The sequence below is a fragment of the Camellia sinensis genome, chromosome 5, assembly GCF_055761805.1.
Source record: "Camellia sinensis isolate YWXY chromosome 5, ASM5576180v1, whole genome shotgun sequence".
In the NCBI taxonomy this organism is placed as follows: domain Eukaryota; kingdom Viridiplantae; phylum Streptophyta; class Magnoliopsida; order Ericales; family Theaceae; genus Camellia; species Camellia sinensis.
This window is the reverse complement of record NC_138965.1, coordinates 50,110,971-50,131,725: the sequence shown is the minus strand read 5'-3', so window position 1 is coordinate 50,131,725 and position 20,755 is coordinate 50,110,971. Positions and strand designations below refer to the sequence as shown.

The 20,755-nt window shown below is 30.7% G+C and overlaps 1 protein-coding gene across 2 annotated transcripts in view; it reads left to right on the top strand.

Moving 5' to 3' along the window:
* LOC114276268 (DNA repair RAD52-like protein 1, mitochondrial) overlaps positions 1-20,755 on the top strand; it is a 160,753-nt gene that overhangs the window by 58,130 nt on the left and 81,868 nt on the right. The window lies entirely within an intron of this gene.

Sequence of the window (20,755 nt, the reverse complement as noted above, 5' to 3'; positions counted from 1 at the left end):
AGGTGGCGACTCTAAAATCTGATGTCATAGTCCATTTCTGGCAATGTTTTGCAATAAAATGGATTTTCAATAAAAGTTACCAAATTTGGACTCTCATCTATGTTTCACATTGCACTCGTGAGATAGATCAAAGAGACTGAGGGTCTGAACTACTTAACGCACATGGGTATCCCCCAGGAATGTTACACTTCTCTATCAAAATCTTTTTTTATCTGTTCAAAATCCAACTCTCCCCACAAAGCCACTGTCAGTTCAAATCTTTCTCTCTCTCTCTCTCACTCTCTCTCTCTCTCTCTCTTATTCTTTCTCTCTCTTTATATTATTGTTTCTTATATTCATCGCTCTTATCATTCTTCTTTAATCTCAACAAACTTAGGGTTTTAAGAGCTCTGGATTTTTACTCTCCGCATCTCTCTTTCTCTCTCTCTCATTACATACAGCTTCGGATCTCTCCCTCTCTCGTGTGGAAGCTAGAGTGAAAGAGTGGTGTTGGAAGTGAAGAAATGGGCAATCAAGACACAGATTTTGTGGATGTGGATGGCGAAGCAGAGGAAGTGAAGAGACCAGTAGATAAGAGTGGTAGTGACCATACGACTAGGGTAGAGAGTGCTGCCGATGATCCGACCGAGAAGGTACCACCTCTCAGAGTCAAACTAGTTCCACAACTCATAAAAACCCTTCTAGGTCAGGAAGAAAGTAGTCCTATAATTAAAGTAGGGATCGAACTCGTAGATCATCCTCTCTTAGCGGAAGACACTAAATAGTTGAGTCATAAAGTCCAGGACGCATACGAGGACCAGGGTGCTCGCTCGAATCAAGAGAGCCTGCTGTTTCGTCTTTAGCTTCAGGGATGTTAGAGAGAAGAAGAAGAATGAGGTGTTTTTCAATGATGACGACGACAAGAGATCTGCCTTTAACTCGCATTGCGGCGACGATTTCACGCCGTTGTGGGATGCTTTTGGCATTACCGTGTGTGCCCAACAGCTCAGACTCTCGATCTCCTGTTCTAGTCTCACTAGTACAATGTGAAACAGAAAATGAGAGTTCAAATCCTGTAACTTTTATAGAAAATCCATTTATTGCAAAATACGCCAAAAACTAACTATATCACCAGATCTCAAAGTTGTCACCTAATCTTTTTGGAAATACTAGAAAACTCGTGACTCGTGGCAAAGGCCATTGTCCATCATAACCAAAAACATCTCAGCTCGGGACCTTAGATATGAGAGGAGAAGGTCCTGAATTGAGCTCCCCACCCACCCGATCAAAAGATTGGCCTCTACTAAATCATGATATGAGTTTTACAAACATTATATGCTCATGTTTTGATTATTTACTACTACTAACATTACTATGTGAATCAAACAATCATGTTGCTCATTTTGGTTATGCTTTGATTTCATGTATTTTGAAAGGTTTTTTAATAAATGTACAACTCAAAATGAAATTGAGCCCACATGCATAGCAATCAATATCATTCCAACCCCAGCAACACAACCTTCATCCACTAGCATTCGAGGATTTATATCATTTAAGCACTTAGTAGCATGGTAGGATGATATACATAATAAAATAACATATACAGCTGGGATACTAAAATTGTAAATGCTCACCTAGTACTCCTCCGGAGCAAGCAAAAAATAACATGCTATATACATATGCATGATCCTCTATGCAAATACCTAATGCAATACATACACAAAATGCAACTACAGATCCGGCTACTAACATTTGATATATGAATCATCTCAAGGCATGAATTAGGGCACAAAGGCACATAAGAATTGATAAAACCCACATATTCAAATTGGCCAAATCCTAATGCACAAAAAAAAAAAAAAAAAAAAAAAAGAGAAGAAGAAGAAGAAGAAGAAGAAGAAGAAAAAAAAAATGGATGCAAGTCATGAATATGATAAATGAAAAAAAAAATGTTATCTAGACAGAAAGCGTATAAATAAAAGGGTTAGAAAAACGTGGGGTTGGAACATTATGACAACAATTCAAATGAAAATAAAGAAGAAAATAGAGGAAGAAATTATTACAACAATTGAATGAATAATAATAAAAGAAAAGAAGTAGGGTTGGAGGAGTTATTACAACAATGAATAGATTTAGCCAAATTACTGTTGAATCTAACAAATCATATAAAATAGATAAAGGAAATCGACCCGCAGCTCCAGAAACACCCAAGAGAGCACTCCCTAGAAACTGCATGCTCTGTTCTTGGGAAAGCATCCGGCCAAATACAAAAAAGGACCGGCTGAATAGGGAAAGAGTTGACCGAATTCCTCTTCCGGCTGAGATTTAGGTCAGTGCAGAATTTCAGAATAGAAGCCATAAGACAGTTTCTGAGGGGTGCTCACCCCTTTCCTTCTCTGCTCACAAGGATCACTTAGGGAAGAGACAAGTGGGCCCTAACCCTCAACAATGATATAAACAGATATATACAACAGATATTTTGCAACAATTTATCAAATTAAATGATGGATCAAAAATAAGAAAAAATTCAAGCCTAAGAAATGGATAGGAATCTATATCTCCTCTTCGTGAATAAAGGGAAATCAATACCCAAATCCATCCTATTAAGTGGAGAGCGTATATTAATGCAAATCATTTCTTAGTGAAAGCTTTGCTTCAAAATAAGAGATTCATCAAAGGATATTGATAACTCCTCTCCTATTCAATGAAACAAGGGTGTTTCCACCCCTTTTCATGTTCACAAATGATTGAGAAGGGAGTATTCAACACCTTTGACATAAAACCTCTTACTTTACTTTCAAAAAACCAATAAAAATGAAAAACAACCACTTTCTCAACATCAAATCTCAAAAATCATCCAACTAACCCCATGAAACAACCTCTACTACTCATTAGGATTGAGCATCGATTGAAGCATATAGCCCAATATGCTAAGATGATGAGACATGTGATCAAAAAGTGTATAAAATGAAAGAAGCAACTCTACATAATCAAACTTGTGGATGGGTGGCTACTTTCTACTCCCTCCATATCCACAAGGTTCCAAGTATCATATCTTTATACAACAATAAGGAACTATAGCACTAGAAAGCAAGGAAAGTGTACGAAAGTGTAAGAAAGTAAAGAGAACAATCAAATCAATGGATGGGTGGCTATATCCTAGTTCCCTCCACATCCATGAGGACCCATCACATGATTACAACAAGCTAATAGTGAGATACAAAGCTTGTAAATGAAGAACAAGAGAGAGAAGATGAAAATAGTTCAAAAGTTTCACCTCTTGAAAGAGGATGAACTTCTTGGTTGTCAAACTCTTTCTTGGCACCCTCAAGGTCCTTTAGATATGGCTTAGAGTTCTTAGGATCCTTTGCAAGAGGCTTAGAGTCAAGCTTTAATAGAGTTTTGATGGTTGATGTATGATAAATGGATGTTGAAGATGAAGTGTAGAAGGTAGGTGTAAACAAATCCTTTAGCCTTTAGAAATTTTTTGAAGCCACTTAGAAATATTTCTCAACTTTAGTTTTACCTTTAATGGAGTTTTGGGTGGTGTGTCAATGAAGAATAATGAATCAAATGGAGAAAAAAAGTTGAAGATGAGGTGTGGGTGAACAAAATTTTGTAACCCCTTGAAATGAAGGAGGGCCATATTTATAGAGTTTTGAGAGAAAGAAAATATCTGAAAAACTTGCAGAGGAAGCCCAATGCAAAATATCTAAGATATTTGTGTGAAATTTTTAAAAAAAAATGCCGAATTTTTTGAAACGGCTTTGTTTTCTGGGCAAATCATTCGGCCAGACAAAAAATCGTTTGGCCACAGTTTTTCACAAGGGAAAAATAGGATTTTTTTTAAGAAAAATTCTCATTCTTTCCACTCATTTCCACTTTGTCCTTACTCAATTTACTGAGAAAATATAATACTTGAATTTTGAAAATGTGAGCCTCAAAACTTTGTAGAAATGTTTGGATCCACACGGAAAAAAAAAATTTGAAAAAGATTTTTGAAAAAAAGGTCTACAAATGTTTTGGCCAAAACGGTTGTAAGGTTGGGATTAATGCTTGAACCCGGCTTTCCTATTAAGGAATTCGTAAAATAGCACATTTCAACTTTCATCATTGAGTGTTTGAGAAAGAGCTCCCAAGTCTTAAAACCGGTCAAAATGGGGTGTCTATATTGTCGTTCACATCCTCCACTTTCCCTTGTTGCATCTCTTCTGATCTTCTTATCGATTTAATCGACTATTGACTGATTAACAAAACATTATAGCACTTACCTTCCTAAGAACGAAAGAGAAAGAGAGAGAGCGAGAGATTTGAAGCGAACTACGCAACATTTGTAGGTCAAAAAGTGAAGAAGAAGATGAGCGAGAGAGAGAGAGAGAGTAGATCTGTAGAATGCAAGGTTAGTGAGAGAAAAATGGAGGAGAGAGAGAAATGGGTTTGAAAAAAGGATCATTTGAACAGATAGAGGCATCGATCCATACAAATAAAAAGACGCGTGACTATCCTTATCGACATGGGATTGCCCTTATGGACTTAAACAATAAGTGCGTAGATCTATGTCCATACAAATCTATAAAAATAGATCAATAGACTGAACTCCCTTTTTCATTTTATTGTTATTATTATTTTTGAGGGGAGAGGGGAAGAGTGAGTTGAACCCAGCTTTTGTGCTTGTGCTTTCCCACTTTCTTAGCAGGATCATGTATGCCCACCCCTTTAACCCCACTTGTACTTTTTTCATTTTCTTTAAAGTCATGATGATTCCATGCCGACCTCCTTTTGTCCAATCTCACTTTTGATTTGAGAGATTTATATGTAAATCTTAATAGGTGGGTTTTTTCATCTAATAAGTTCTGTAATAATTAATGATAATTTTTACCAACTACTATTAAAAAAACGTCACTAAGGCCAAGTTTGAGAACTTGTAAAAAAGCCAAAAAGTCAAAAAGTTACTCAAAAAGTTAAAAAGTTAATACTATTCACCAAAAATCAACAATTACGGCTGCACAACTCCCAATTCGAATTTTTCTCTACAAATCAATTTTTACAATTTTTTATTACACATTTTTCCATAAAAAGTCAAAAGTTAACCCAAACATCCATATTTTCAACTTTAATTTTTTAGTCCAAAAAGACAAAAAGTACACTTATTTAAGACACCCCAAACAACCCCTAATTGTTAATTTTTAGCGACAAATTAAAAATTTTGTCGCAAAAAAAGTCACTAATTATAAGTTTTAGTGACAATTTAAAAAAATTGTCACAAAAAAAATCACTAATTTTCAGTTTTCAGTGACAGTTTAAAAAATTCATCACAGAAAAATTTCACTAATTGTAAGTTTTAGAGACAATTTATAAAAATAGTGACAAAAAAAGTCACCAATTTTCAATTTTTAGCAATATAAGCAAAAAAATCGTTACAAAATTATTATAAACGACGATTTTACTATGACTAACCTTCAATAGGACTTAATAAGAAATAAGTCCAACTATTAGGACCTATTAGTAATTTAACTTTTAAAATGGCTAAAATATATTGTGAATTTGATAAAAAAATAAAATTAAAAATTCTTACTTTCTCATAAATCTTAAATCAACATCTTCTCTCTTTCATTGTTTAAAAATTTTCCTAAAGTAATTGAAGTAAAAAATATGACTTTAAATTTAAAATTATATTTTTAAAACTATGATTTTACAAATTAACATATATGTAAAAAAATAAATTCAAAATGACTGTTGAAAAATTTTGTAATGCGTACATCTTTTTAAAAATGGAAAAATTAGTCTAAGGTCCTTCTCCCATGTTTAGTAATGGAAGAGATCCACAATATTATTTTATGATGTCTAAGGTCCCTCGATCTCCACACTCATTTATCACAGAGAAATTTCTCAAATCAAACCTCATTTTTTATTTCTCTCTCCCCCTCTCACTTTAAACTTTTCTGCTAAATTCATCTCTTCTCCTCTCTCTTTCTCTATGATCTTTGTATCGCTTGCATTCTCTCTCATCCGCCTTTCTCTTGCCAAACCACCAAAAACCAAACCGCCGTGGAACGCCGTGAACTAGTAGTGGCTACCGTGGGCCACCAATCTCTCTCTATGTGTGTCGTTTTTCACACAGCTCTTTCTCTTGCTCTTTTTCCTTTTCAAAACTTCAGGGTACCAACACTGCAGGTGCGTTAATTCTTTCAACTTCTTCACACGGGGACGTAGTTGATCTAATCCCAAGTTGTTTGTTTGTTTGTTTTTTTAATTTTATAGAATTTCAGATTTTGCTATCTTCTCTATCACTGTTACAATTACAATTACTCATGAATTGTTGGGGTGGTGCTACGAGTTTGGGGGTTTTTATGGCGGACTTATACTCTTGATTTTGGTATAAATGGCCATGGAGTACGGGCTTTCTGATATTAGTGGTGAGCTGCTCATCATTAAAGATTTTTGAAGATGAAGTAGGTCTGAGAGATGTTAGAAATTACAGAAAATGGAATTTCTCTGATTTTGGAGAGAATTTCTCTAGGTTTGAGAGAATTTCTCTAGAAAGGTTTGTCTGGGAATTTCTTTGGTTTTGAGAGAATTTCTCTGGGTTGGGGATTCCAGAAAGAATTTCTCTGGACTTTATATCAATGGTTGCGTGTTTGGTTGCTGAGAAAATGTGTGAAATGAGAAGAAACTTAAAATTTGAATATTATTAGGTTGAAGGTTTGTGATGAAGATGGTGAAGAAGATGAAGTGGGTTTGAGAGATGAGTAGAGAGCTAGAAAATGGAATTTCTTTGATTTTGGAGAGAATTTCTTTGGAAAGTGGGAGTCCTGGAAAGAATATCTTTGTAAAATCCAAAGAATTTCTCTGGATCCAATTTTCTCTGGTTCAATTTGAGGGACCTTAGACATTATAAAAATATTATATATCATTTATGCTATAAAATCTTAATATCAGGGATCCTAAAAAAAAGTCCCCTTTAAAAATTCTATAATACGTGCGCCTTTTTTGTTTTTGTTTTTTTTTTTTTTTTGTTGATAAAATACAATATGTGCACACTAAAAAAGCGAAGTCCCATATGTCGAATTATAATTTTTGTATTTTTGTTATGATGAATGATTGTTTGTTATGACTTTATTCAACAATTGTTATAATTTAGTTATGACCTATTGTAATTATTATTTTGATTGTAATCGAACACGCCTTTTGTTATAGGTTAGGTGGTGTTAATTTATAATATTGGTTATGACTCATTGTGATTTGGAGTACTTACGTGTAGGTCCTAATAAGTAAACTTTTTGTCTAATAGGTCTTATAGAAAAAAAAATTCATAAAAAAACGTCACTAATTATAAATTTTAGCAACAATTTATAAAAATTATGACCAAAAAAATTACTAATTGTCAATTTTTAGCGACATATATAAAAAAGTGTCACAAAAAAATTATTTTTAGCGACAATTTTACCAAGACTTATTTTCAATAGGACTTAATAGAAATTAAGTTTAACTATTAGGACCTATGGGTAATTTACCCTTGTGATTTTGATTATGGTCTATTGTGATTATTAGTTTAATTATGACTGAAAATTTTTTGTTATGTCTCAAGTAACGTTTAGTTATGATTCACTGTATTTTATTTAATTGTGTTTTAAAGTGATTTACTTATGACATTTGTGATATCAATACCACAAATTGTCATAATTTAAATATAGTACACACCTAAAAAAGTAAATATTGTAAAATGACCCAATTAAATTTTAGAAATACATAAAATATTGTGAATTTAGTAAAGAAATAAAAATAAAAATAAAAATAAAAAACTTCACTTTCCCGGCATCTTCGTCCCCATGCCCATCCCCCGACTTTTCCCACACTTTTCTACTCCCTTTCATTTATTTATTTTATTTTATTTTAATTACCCCAACTTCCTAGCAGCTTCTGCCATGTCCAACTGTCTACCCATGGAGTCTCATTCACATTTGTTGCAAAAGATAATTTTATGTACAAACAAGTGTTGAAGCTTCCAGGATAAATCATAAATCAACAGGTAAATTATGGTAGCATTTCCTCACCTTTTGCTTTTAATTTTATTTTTAATTTTAAATCATAACAAATAGGTTCAGATAAGATGATAGATAGGTTACAAATATGGGGATAGACAAGTCAGGATATGGTGACAAATAAGTTTTAAAATATGGGGATTGAGTTTTTTCGAGTTTCATGCGTAAATTCTTAATTTTAAACTCAAGTATTTTAACAATACAATTTCATACTTTAATCCTAATAAATTTCATCTTCATATCCCTATAATTTACCCTACTCTATCAATGTTCTCCCAAATCTTTTTATATTAAAATCAGATTGAGAGAAATACAATTAGGTCAGATAATTTTCTCATTCCTACATATATGTTTGCAAGGAGTATATTGCTGGTGTGGCGCAAAGCAATGGTACTTTCATGCTTGAGGTGTCAACTTTGATGCTAGCAGATTACCTTTTTTCAGCATCTAACTATATGCGTGTATAAATTCAACTGATTCAACCATGTATTTTACCAATTTTATACAAAAGGGAAAATTACTTGTATGGGAGTAATGGTAAATTTTTTACAAATCATTCAAAAATATGACATTTTAATTATTAAAGTATAAATTTTAATTCTAATTTATAATTTTTTTTTTTTTTTTGGACACAACTGTGCCATTATTTCGGCTATACAAAAAGGCTGATTTTTTAAGTAGAACAGGTTTGAGAGTGTACCCGAGGAACCTAAACGGTTCGATCCAATATTCTAAATATTAGTAAAATCTATAAATCAACGGTTAAAAATTATTGGAGACCAGTTTGGTTGTGTTTTGAACGGATTAATTATTAAAATAAACTTATAGGAGACTAGTCTCTCAACTTAAACATAATACTACTTCCATGTAATTATTTGAATGTTATTGAATGTTGGGCTTGTAAACTTTACATGTGTCTAAGCTACAAATGAATTGAGTCAAATTGAGTCGAACTTTAATATATTTGGACTTATTTATTAAAATTTTAATGAGTTTGGACTCAATATAAATTTAACGAATTGAGTTTGAGCCAAGTTGGCTTAGACTTGACTCGAACTCGAACTTGTTCACAAACTTTAATAAGTCAAAGAAATTATAGATTTATACTTGTATATGAGACTTTACAATTAATTATATATATAATATATATATACACACTAAAGAAAAGTCAATATTTTACCAAAATAATACTATCTACCACCACCATATTTATCCTAGAGTAAATTGGTTATAAATCCAATTTAGAGAATGTCTAAGGCATTAGGTCCAATGAATTTTTTTGTTGGTGAAAAGTCCACCCTTTATGAAATAGTTTGGTGAGAATTCTTTTTGTTAGTTTTGGAGAATATTTTGTTTCCAATTTTACCTCTTAATTTATCTGTTGACTGTCGTTGACTTTCTGGTCAAAATGTTTCTTATCTAATCAAAAAAATTTATATTTGTTCAAAAATTTTCCTATCTGTTCAAATTTTTTTCCCTTATCTATTCAAATATCTGTCCAAATGTTATTATTTGTTTAATTTTTTCACTTATCTATTTAAAACTATATGTTCAATTTTTTATGTATTTAAATTTTTTTTATCTATTTAATTTTTTTATTTGTTCAAATTTTAAACATATTTTATTATTGTTCAAATCTTTATTCTCTCTCTATCTTCCCCTCTCTCTCACCCTTATCTGTTCAGTATAAAAACAAAAACAAAAATAAAAATTTATCTATTTGATCATCAACGTTGACAATAACACCGACACCACACAGATGATCCAAAATGAAGCTACCTTAGTAGATCTGGACAGATACAAAAAATAGAAAAAAAACATATCAAAAAAAATTAATAGATCCAAACCTACCAAAAATAGATTCAAAGCTGGGGCTTTTCCCATATTAAGCCTATTTTGTATCTTAATTCCCAAATTAGGCTAAAGCGCTATTACAAATCGTGCTTTCACTGTTTGGAGCATAAAATTTGATGAATAGTGAAAGCGCTGTTACAAAACGCATTTTTAATTAAGAAAACGCTATTACAAAACGCACTTACACTGTGCATATGAAGAAAACGCAGTTCCAAACCACGCTTTTACTGTGCATATCTGTTTTCTTAAGAAAACGTTTAAAAGATATTAGAATGTAATCAAAATAAATCTTGAGTTCCCTGTAGCTCAAATGGCAGTGCATTAATTTTGCCACGTCTCTGCACAGGTTCAAACCACATGCATAGCAACTCCAAACAATTGCTATCCAAAATGAAATTCAACTTTTTTTCTATTTTTTTTCTTTTTTTTCCTTCCACTCACTCTATACTTTATATATTTATTATGTAATTTTTTTATCAAAAAAAAGTAAAATGTTTGTTTGGTTAAATATTTTTAAAAATTAAAAATAAACAATTTATTTATTTAAAAAATTAAATAAACAATTTATTTATTTTTAAAGAATTATATAAAGTAGTATACTATTTATTGAAAAAGTTGTATACTATTTATACTATCATCACATCACACGTATAAATAGTATACTCACTCAGACGTATTATACTATTATCACATCACACGTATACTACTTTTTTTTATTTTTAATAAATTGTTTATTTTTATTATTACCCATTACTTTTAAAATATGTTTATTTTTAAAATATTTTCAAAAATTAAAAAATGTACGCTTTTAAAATATTTTAGTACATTTTAAAAGCGTACATTTTGCTGAAAAAATATTTTTTTGAGTACGCTTTCACTGTGCATATTTTTTTAAAATGTACAATTTATTTATTTAAAAAATTAAATAAACAATTTATTTAAAATAAACAATTTAAATAAATAAAATACAATTTTTTCTATAAATAAATAAATAAATAAAATACAATAACTAAAATTTTTTTCTATAAAATGCAATTTTTTTCGAAATGTCAACATAATTGTTTAAAAAGTATTCAGTGTATTTGGTTTGAGTTTTTTGGATTTAGTTATTTGAAAACTGAGTTTTTTGATTTTCGTATTTTTTTGTTTTTAGTGAATATTTTTAAAATTTTAATCATTTTTTTTTTTACATTTTTAGATGCACCTTAGTTAGATGTATCTAAAAAATAAAAAATTTGTGAAAAAATATTTTAAAAAATTAATAAATAGTATACTACTTTATATAATTCTACTTTAAAAAATACTACTTTAAAAAATTAATAAATAGTATACTACTTAAAAAAATACTACTTTATATAAAAAAAATTAATAAAAAATTAAATTTGTAAATAGTATACAACTTTTTTAATAAATAGTATACTACTTTATATATCTCTTTAAAAATAAATAAATTGTTTATTTAATTTTTTAAATAAATAAATTGTTTATTTTTAATTTTTTAAAATATTTAACCAAACAAACATTTTACTTTTTTTTGATAAAAAAATTACATAATAAATATATAAAGTATAGAGCGAGTGGAAGGAAAAAAAAAAGAAAAAAAAGTTGAATTTCATTTTGGATAGCAATTGTTTGGAGTTGCTGTGCATGTGGTTTGAACCTGTGCAGAGGCGTGGCAAAACCAATGCACTACAATTTGAGCTGCAGAGAACTCAAGATTTATTTTGATTATATTTTAATATATTTTAAATGTTTTCTTAAGAAAACAAATATGCACAGTGAAAACGCGTTTTGCAGTAGCGTTTTCTTAATTAAAAACGCGTTTTGTAATAGCGCTTTCACTATTCATCAAATTTTATGCTCAAAACAGTGAAAGCGCGATTTGTAATAGCGCTTTAGCTTAATTTGAGAATTCCGTCCAAACTAGGCCTAATTTGGGAATTAAGATACAAAATAGGCTTAATATGGGAAAAGCCCCTTCAAAGCTACTTTGGGCAGATTTGGGCAGATACACAAAAAAACATATCAAAAAAAAAGAAAAAGAAAAAAAGAATAGATCCTAAGTAACCAAAAACAAATCTCAACAACACTCTATTGCTCAAGATTGAATACAAAATACAAAAAAAGAACACTCTACTGTCCACATTTATTCTTGTAATCATCATCATTTCATCAAATCAAAATAAACAAATCTCAACAGCACTCTGCTATTCAAGATTGAAAAATTACCTAAAAATATGATTTTTCCTAGAGAGAAACTGATCGAGGGACTTGAGTCCCGATTTGATGTGCAGATCCAAAAATTTAACATCCTTTTTTTTTGCTTAATACGAAGCCTCCTCGAGCTACACATATCTACTCAGATTGGCCGCAACAAAGGTAAAGAAAAGAGGAGAAGAGAGAGGGAGAGAGAGATGGTTCTCAGATCTGCTCTACACTCTCTCATACACAAATAGTGGGGCTCTAGTTTGAGAGAGAAGAGGAGCGGCGGTGGGACTGCTGGAAGAGGGCGGTGGACGCAGAGGAGGGCGACAATCTTGGATCTAGTGGCATGATGGAATATGCGCGACAGAGTATGTGTCCTCGAGCAAAGGAATACACGGTCAAAGATTTGCTGGATTTGTTCTCGGTGGCAGAGCAGTGCCAGAGAGAGGCTGAGGTGGGTGGTGACGACGACGGGAGAGATTGAGACAGTGGTGGTTGTGCCAGCGATGAAGAGAGAGAGAGAGAGAGAGAGAGAGAGAGAGAGAGAGAACAATGTTTTGAAATTTGAATCGGACCGACTAGTTTGACCGGTTGAACTGGCAACTGGTCTATGGTCCGATCCAGATATATTGTCTAACTCGTTCTCTCTTTAAAATCAGTCATTTTAAGCTAAACCAGTGTAAACCACGGTTAAACCACTAAACTGGACGAATCGGCTCGCGTTGAAGCAAACCGGATGTTTGGTCAAATATTGAAAAAGTTGATGCTAAAGGGACTTGAACCCAATACCTCAAGCTCCAAAGAGTATGAATTTCCACTCTACTACCATGGTTCATTATTAATATGTAGGAAATATATAATATTAATTATATTCAAACTAATTTCCTTCAAATAGAAGTGTAATTAATATTTTTACAAATAATATTAATATAAAAATATATATAAACATATATGTTTAATGAATATATAATTAAATTATAAAAATATTTAAATGAATGTATTTTATTTATTTTTAAATTATAAAAATATTCATAAAATAATTCTAACATCACGATTCGACTCCGGTTCAACCACCCATCTACCCGATCTCTTTTTCGATTCGCTCATCGGTCCGGTTTTTAAAACATTGAGAGAGAGTGAAAATGGTTTGGTTTGAGAGTGTTCTATCGTATAGCATATATATATATGTGTGTGTGTGTGTGTGTGTGTGTGTGTGTGTGTGGATAGTGTGGTTATTTTACCTAAGCTTGTCCTTATGGACATACTATTTCAGCGCCTGGATCTTGGGAAATTTTATTTTCACACACCTACTTACCTCTATGCATACTTAATGAAATTTTATTTTAATAACAATTGTGCCCTAAAACAAAATTACTACAATGGACATCAAAACACACCCACTATATTATATCAGAAGTTTCTCCGTATACATATTTTTAAAATAAAAAAAATCTCAATGCAGTGTGAACAGACGAACAGAGTGATGAAGTTGACACTGAAGATCGGATAGCAAGACGACGGCAGAAGAACAGAGAGCGATGCTTTACATCATGAAATGCTACATCACAATGCTCGTCTGCTGGTACAAAAATGGCGATTGTTGAAAATATTTTCACATTACACAAATAATGCCTTCTTCGTGCGAGATGGATTGATCTTGGGTTTGCTTTCAAACCCAGATTTTTTTTCCCCATCCCATTAAGAAGATATTGGAAATCGTAACAAAGATTTTTTTTTTCAATCTATATTAATGTAGATTCAATTGTACGTTCAAATGAAGATAAAAGAGTGGACTGCAATTGTTATATATACATTGTGAGAAGATGATTCAATCAAAGTATTCAGAACTTTCAATTCCCAAAAACAATTCTATTCCCCCCTCCCTTTTTTTCCTCTATTGTTGCTCTTGAGAAAATAGAAGATAGAAGAAACAAAAAAAAAAAAATCTAAAATGACATCGTTTTGGCATTATGGTGAGGAGGAAACCATGGTAGAGGATCCAGACACAAGTTTAGGTGGTTTGTGCACAAAGGATATGAGTTAGGATATAATTAGAACAAGTGTGTGAAAAGAGAAAAATAATCAAAAACCAAATTAATAAGTATGTATACTAAGAAATAATGTGCACTAAGGTAAGTAGGTGTGTGGAAATAAAATTTTCCCTGGATCTTTGGACAAAGGAAATTCAATTTTGAACTTTTGGCCTGAGTGCCCTTTATCCTATTGTTCATATATATTTTTATGTTATTTAATATATAAATGATATATTTATTCTATTATTTAAATAAATATTAAAGAAGCCAACAAACAAGCCAAGCTAACGAGCCGAGTTTTACTATGTTTGGACTTGTTTATTAAGATTTTAATAAGTTTGAACTCGAATGCAATAAAAATTCAACGAACTAAGTTTGAACGAGTCCTTACCGAACCAAGCTTGAGTTTGTTCACAAACGACTGTGTTAATTTACAGCCTTACATCGTCCAATTAAAAAATAAAAAATAAAAAGGAAACAAATAAGAAATCAATCTCTCTTTTTTTTTTTTTTTTTTTTTTTTTTTTTTTTTTTAATAAAACTTAACAGCTTTTAAAAAAAAATAATGTATATATGATTCACACCAATGACGCAGACTATATTTTTAATTGCCAAAAATGTTGTTTAATATGATTCCATTCCATTCATTTTGTCCATTGCTTCTTCACCCTATCTTCGTAGCAGCTTCCTCCATTCACATGCCCTCAAAAGATCTCTTTCACATTTGGTACAAAAGAATTTATTGTCAAGACACATACAAGTTGATAAATGTCCTATTCTTCAATTTCATTTTGTCCATTTCTTCTTCACCCCATCTTCATAGAAGCTTCCTCCATTCACATGCCCTCAAAAGATCTCTTTCGCATTTGGTACAAAAGAATTTATTCTTAAGACATATACAAGTTGAGAAATGTTCTATTCTTCGATTTCATTTTGTCCATTGCTTCTTCACCCCATCTTTGTAGCAGCTTCCTCCATTCACATGCCCTCAAAAGATCTCTTTCACATTTGGTACAAATTATTGTCAAGACACATACAAGTTGAGAAATGTCCTATTCTTCGATTTTATCACCTCTAATTGCACTTTTAATAAAATGGCAAATAATATCAATCAATCAACTCTCTTAAATTTTTTTTCTCTTTTTCCAAAACTATTTGTCACCTCATTAAAAGTGTAATTGAGGGTAATGAAATAGGAGACATTAGCAAAACTCCATACAAGCTTTGGTAATTAATTAGCTATGTTGTGCTATACTCCTTAAATCTCCTTTCACTTGCTTCCAAGGAAAAATCATAAATCAATAGGTCAAAAAGAAATCTACTATAATATGTGTGATTACAAACATACGAGATATAAAAAAATATTCAAACCCGAAGGCCTTATGTTTTTTCTTCTCACTATTACTAGAGGTGTTGTTGGCCTATATAGGCTCACCACATGACTTATATCAATGATTCAAATCACTCATATTCAAAGGCCCATCGAAAAAATCATTCTTACAAAAAAATCAAATTGATCAGAATACTATAAATATATTATTAGATTACATTTGTCTCCAAAATAATAAATGGTTCATATTCAAAATTATAATTGAGATTTATTTTTTAATGGCAAATGTGATCTAAGCATTTGGTCATGGTTATTTAAATAATTTAATTTTTACAAGAATGATCTTTTTTATGAGCTCTTTAATATAAACAATTTCAATTATCAAAGTGATCCTTGTGATGAGCCCACAAAGACCCAACATCTCTAACTCCTAACCAATGTTTATAATCTCTCCATGCTCATAGTGGTTGAAACCTACCAAAGTGAGTATCATTCTAAGCAAGTAATTATGTCTTGTGAATATTTTCTTACTTACAATGAATGAGTCTGTCTATCCACATATCTATTTTTATACTCAAAAAATAAAAAATAAAAAATAAAAAAATCATTTTTACATGTGAACTAAGGTGGTTTTTGATAAAATTGAAAACTGAAAATTGAAAATTAAATACTGAATTTTTTAAGTTAAAAAACTTTTTGATAAAAATTTAAGAACTAAACTAAAAATAAATTGTTTGATATGTATAAAATTAAATTTGAAATTTATTATTTTATATTGTAATGGTAGTGGTGGTGGTAGCTGTAACAATAATAGTGATAGTGAAATAATGGTGATGCTTATGGCAACAATAACAATGATAATAAATGTAATAGTAGTGGTGGTGGTGGTGGTAGCGACATGATGGTGGTGGCGGCAGTGGCATGGTCAGTGGCGAAAGGAGTGAAGGCTCAGGGAGGTCACGTACCCCCCTAAATTTTGGGATTTTTTTTTTTTAAATTTTGCAAGCATAAAGAAAATATTTTAAATAAAAAAAATTACAAAAATATTATTAGAGTGAAATGTTAATGACATTTTAAAAATTATGAGAACAATAATGGTTATTTTAATTGAAAATGAAGAGACTACTATAAAACATATTATCTATGAAATTTTTTGAATGTAACGGTGATGTCATTATTATTAACATGCAAGTATAAGTAATCTCACTATAAAAATATGAAATTTATTGGATTGTTAGTTACATTTGACATGTGGGGTTCACTCTCTATGTGTTTATGTACTATGAGTTATGCTAGAGATCCCAAACAAATTACCAAATAAATTACCAGACCTCTCACATGGGTGTGGGACCCACACAAATCACATGTGTGTGGGTCCTACACCCATGTGAGAGGTTTGATAATTTATTTAGTAATTTACTTGGGGTTCATAGCATCTTCCTTGTACTATTACATGGTGATATCGCATATCGATGATGACGTAGTATTACCATTATATTGAATTTTTAATCAAATTTTGTATAATTTTTTTTTTATCATTGTATAATTTATTTTAAGACTTGTATCCATATTTTTTTTGTATTGTCCATCATACACTAGTTACAAATAATATTATTTTTTTGATGTTTCTTGAAATCAATCATAAAAACTTGCATGAAGTATTTTTGTAAAAATTTTTGATACTGTAATTAATAAGTGTCCTCTCTAATTTAATTTTTTGGCTCCGCCACTGGGCATGGTAGTGGACTGGTGGTAGCAATAGCAGTAGTGGTGGTGGTGGTTGTGTTGGTGGTAGTGGTGGCATGGCGGTGGTGGTAAGTTTATAATAGTATATATTGATACTTATATTTAATATTTATAAATTTAATTAGAATTAAGCAAGTTTCAAATAACTTAATTTTTTTTAAAGTTTTAGCTAATATTTTAAGAGACCCTTAAATTTTTAAGTGATATCAATTATGATTATCAAACAAACTTAATTAATTATTACTTAATACATCCAGTTTTAAGTACTGAATCATGTTATCAAACACTCCATCTTCTTTTCCCAAGTTTTTTGTTGGCCATATCATGCTATGGTGTATCCAAATGAATAATTCTATCCCATACTAATAACTTTATTAAAAATCTTACCAAAAATATATATGGTTAAATGTGATTAATTGTGAAAATAACAATAATATTTAAATATCTAATGATATGTGGACATAGATACTTTTAATAGAATTATTAATAAAATTGTAAGTAGATATAACCTTGTTGGTAGGGGTGGGCGCGGGTCGGTTGCGGTCACGGAACCTCCAATTCGCCATCCGTCTGCCAGATTGGCAGATTGGAGAAAATCAATCCGCATTTCTCTGCCAATTCGGCAGATGTGGATTGAGCGAATTGGCAGATTGGTAGATGGATGCGAATCGGTTTGGTAGTTTAAAATTTTATAAATTTTTCACATGATTCAACTTGTGCACTTCCTCTAAAAAAAAATTTAAAAAAAATAAAAAAGTACTGCAATCAGTACATTCCTCATCCAAATATTACAATCACAGCATGCCTCATCCACATAAAGTATTACAATATGTGGTTCTTAAAATATAGAAACAATTCAAATCATCAAAATCATAAACAGAGCAGTAGTAGAGATTGTATGCCTCTGTATTGTTACATTTATATCTGTTTTTGAAAATAAAAATCAACTAGCATATATCATCTCTTTTATTTATTATTTTTAAAGTTAGATTTAAAAACCAAAAATTATAGATAAATAATACATTTATTTTTTTCAATTCAAAAAATATATTCAAGTTGAAAACTTTTTTTCAATAGAATATATTCAACAGAATATTTAAACTCTTTTTCAATTAAAAACACAAACAGAATATCTAAACAAATTGAAAACACAAAGTCTTACAAATTACTAAGGGTGCTCATGGTTTGACTGTTCAGTTGCGGCCAAATAAACCTCAAATCTACCATCCATCCAAAACTAGGCGGATTGGAAAAAATCAATCCGCAACTGTCCGCTCATCATCACGCATCCGTCCAAAATGCAGCGGATCAGTTCGATTCGGTCAGTTTGAGTGGATCGGTACATTCGCTGCTCACCCCTACTTGTTGGTACGCAAATATCCCATATGAGTAAATGAACCCCAATAAAAATAATTTACATTTGGAAAATTTATTTTAAAGGTCTCACTTTCTCACTAACTTCGCCCATCCATGCCTATCTCACTGTACCCCCACTTGCACACTCTCTAATCCACAGTCTCATTCATATTTGGTGCAAAGAATGCAAAAATCATAGATATTTATTTTATTTGTTTTTTAATGAGCTTTTTTTTAAAAATATATTTTAGTAATTTAAAAAACAAATTAAGTATCTAGATTAAGTACATTTAAAAGTAAAAAAAAAAATTACTAAAATTTTAAAAATCAAACAAAACAGAATCCAAATTTTCAAACCCAGAACATATGCTAATGCTTATGCGTGAATAATGACGCATTTTATTAAGGGTAAATTACCAATAACTCTTAATAGTTAGATTTAATTCCCATCAAATACTATTGAAAATATGTTTAAGTAAAATCGTTGCTAAAAATAATTTTTTGTAACAATTTTTTACATATATCGCTAAAAATCGACAATTAGTAACTTTTTTTTTGTTACGATTTTTATAAATTGTCGTTAAAACTTACAATTAGTAACATTTTTCTATGATGAATTTTTCAAATTGTCGCTAAAAGTTGAAAATTAATGAATTTTTGTGATTATTTTTTTTAAACTGTTACTAAAACTTATAATTAGTGACATTTTTTGTAAAAAATTTTAAACTATCACTGACAATTAAAAATTAGTGACATTTTTTTTGATAGTGTTTGATGAAAAATATCATTAATTATCATAGGACTTATTGTGTAATAAATTCACTTATTAGGTTTTACACATATGTCCCCCTTTTATTAAGGCACACCACACTTAGCTCCGTGTGGCAAGAGATTTTTTTGTTTTAAAAAAAATTCAGAAAGTCATAAAAAAGTATAAAAGATTCAAATGTTTTAGTTTGTTAGGTTGTCTCTTGTCTGCCCATGGATTCAGTAGCAGTTCGAAAGGTTGCACCCACTCCCCGAGTATATGCTTCAACCGGAATCACACAAAGGCAGATTAGAAACCTCTGGTAAAATGTCTGCTCGTAACCCAGCATATAAACTACATTACATAGTCCGTTTTAGGGATTGGCGACTTACCCATTCAATGACATTGGCGCTGGATGTTTAACTGATTTATGTATCGGATTCCATTTGCCCCACCGACTCCAAGTACCATCCATGTACAATCCATACTAGATCTGACCAACTATTCTTTGTAACTCTTCTTTTCAATTATAATTGATGGAATCGACATATTGATTAACTTCCTCCATTATGTTGTTGCTAACAATTTAATAACTATTTTTGCAACTCCAGAATATTTTAGTTTATACTTTTACCTATTATCATATATTAAGAAAGATGCACAGTCCAATGAGGCTACTATGAAATATTTTCTCATGGGTGGGGCAAGATTGTTTCAAAGACACAACATGCATTTTATTTTTTTTATTTTTTTTGTATTGGACCTCTTTCATTAACTGATAAATATCAGTTAGTCTGCCATATTTTTTCTTGACAAAAAAATAAGGAGATGGCTGATTCATTATTTGGAATCAAATTCAACTCTATTAGTAAAATGTCAAATCATATAGATTAATCAATCAATTTTTTCTCACAACTATCTATTCAATTAAAAAAATCATTTCAAATACATTAATTTTTTTATCTCATTATTAAAAGTAAAAAAAAAAAATTACTAAAAACCTAAGTTCCAAGCGGCCTCTTAGAAGAACGATTAACACCAACCATTTGTATAGATCAGTGGCTACCTAATTGGTATAGTTAACAATAGAAAACAAAGTTTCAATAAACAATAATTATTCACAAATATGAGAAGTATTACATTAAATTAACTACTAATTTAATAATAATTAAAAAGTCAACACAGTCACTAAGCCCAAACTTGAGAATAAATAAACAATTATAAACAACCCTTACAATGAGACAAAAATAAACACCACAAAGAATTCAAATCCTTCTCTATTGTATATTATTTGTTTTATCACCATTTCATATCATTAAGAAATGAAAAAACATTATTTAGTTTCATGAATAATTATTTATGAACCGGAATCAATTATGAATATCCGCTTAAACAGTGATTCCAAACGATCAGAGAAAATGGGTGACATATAGCAATATTTCCCTTTAAATTATAGAGCAAT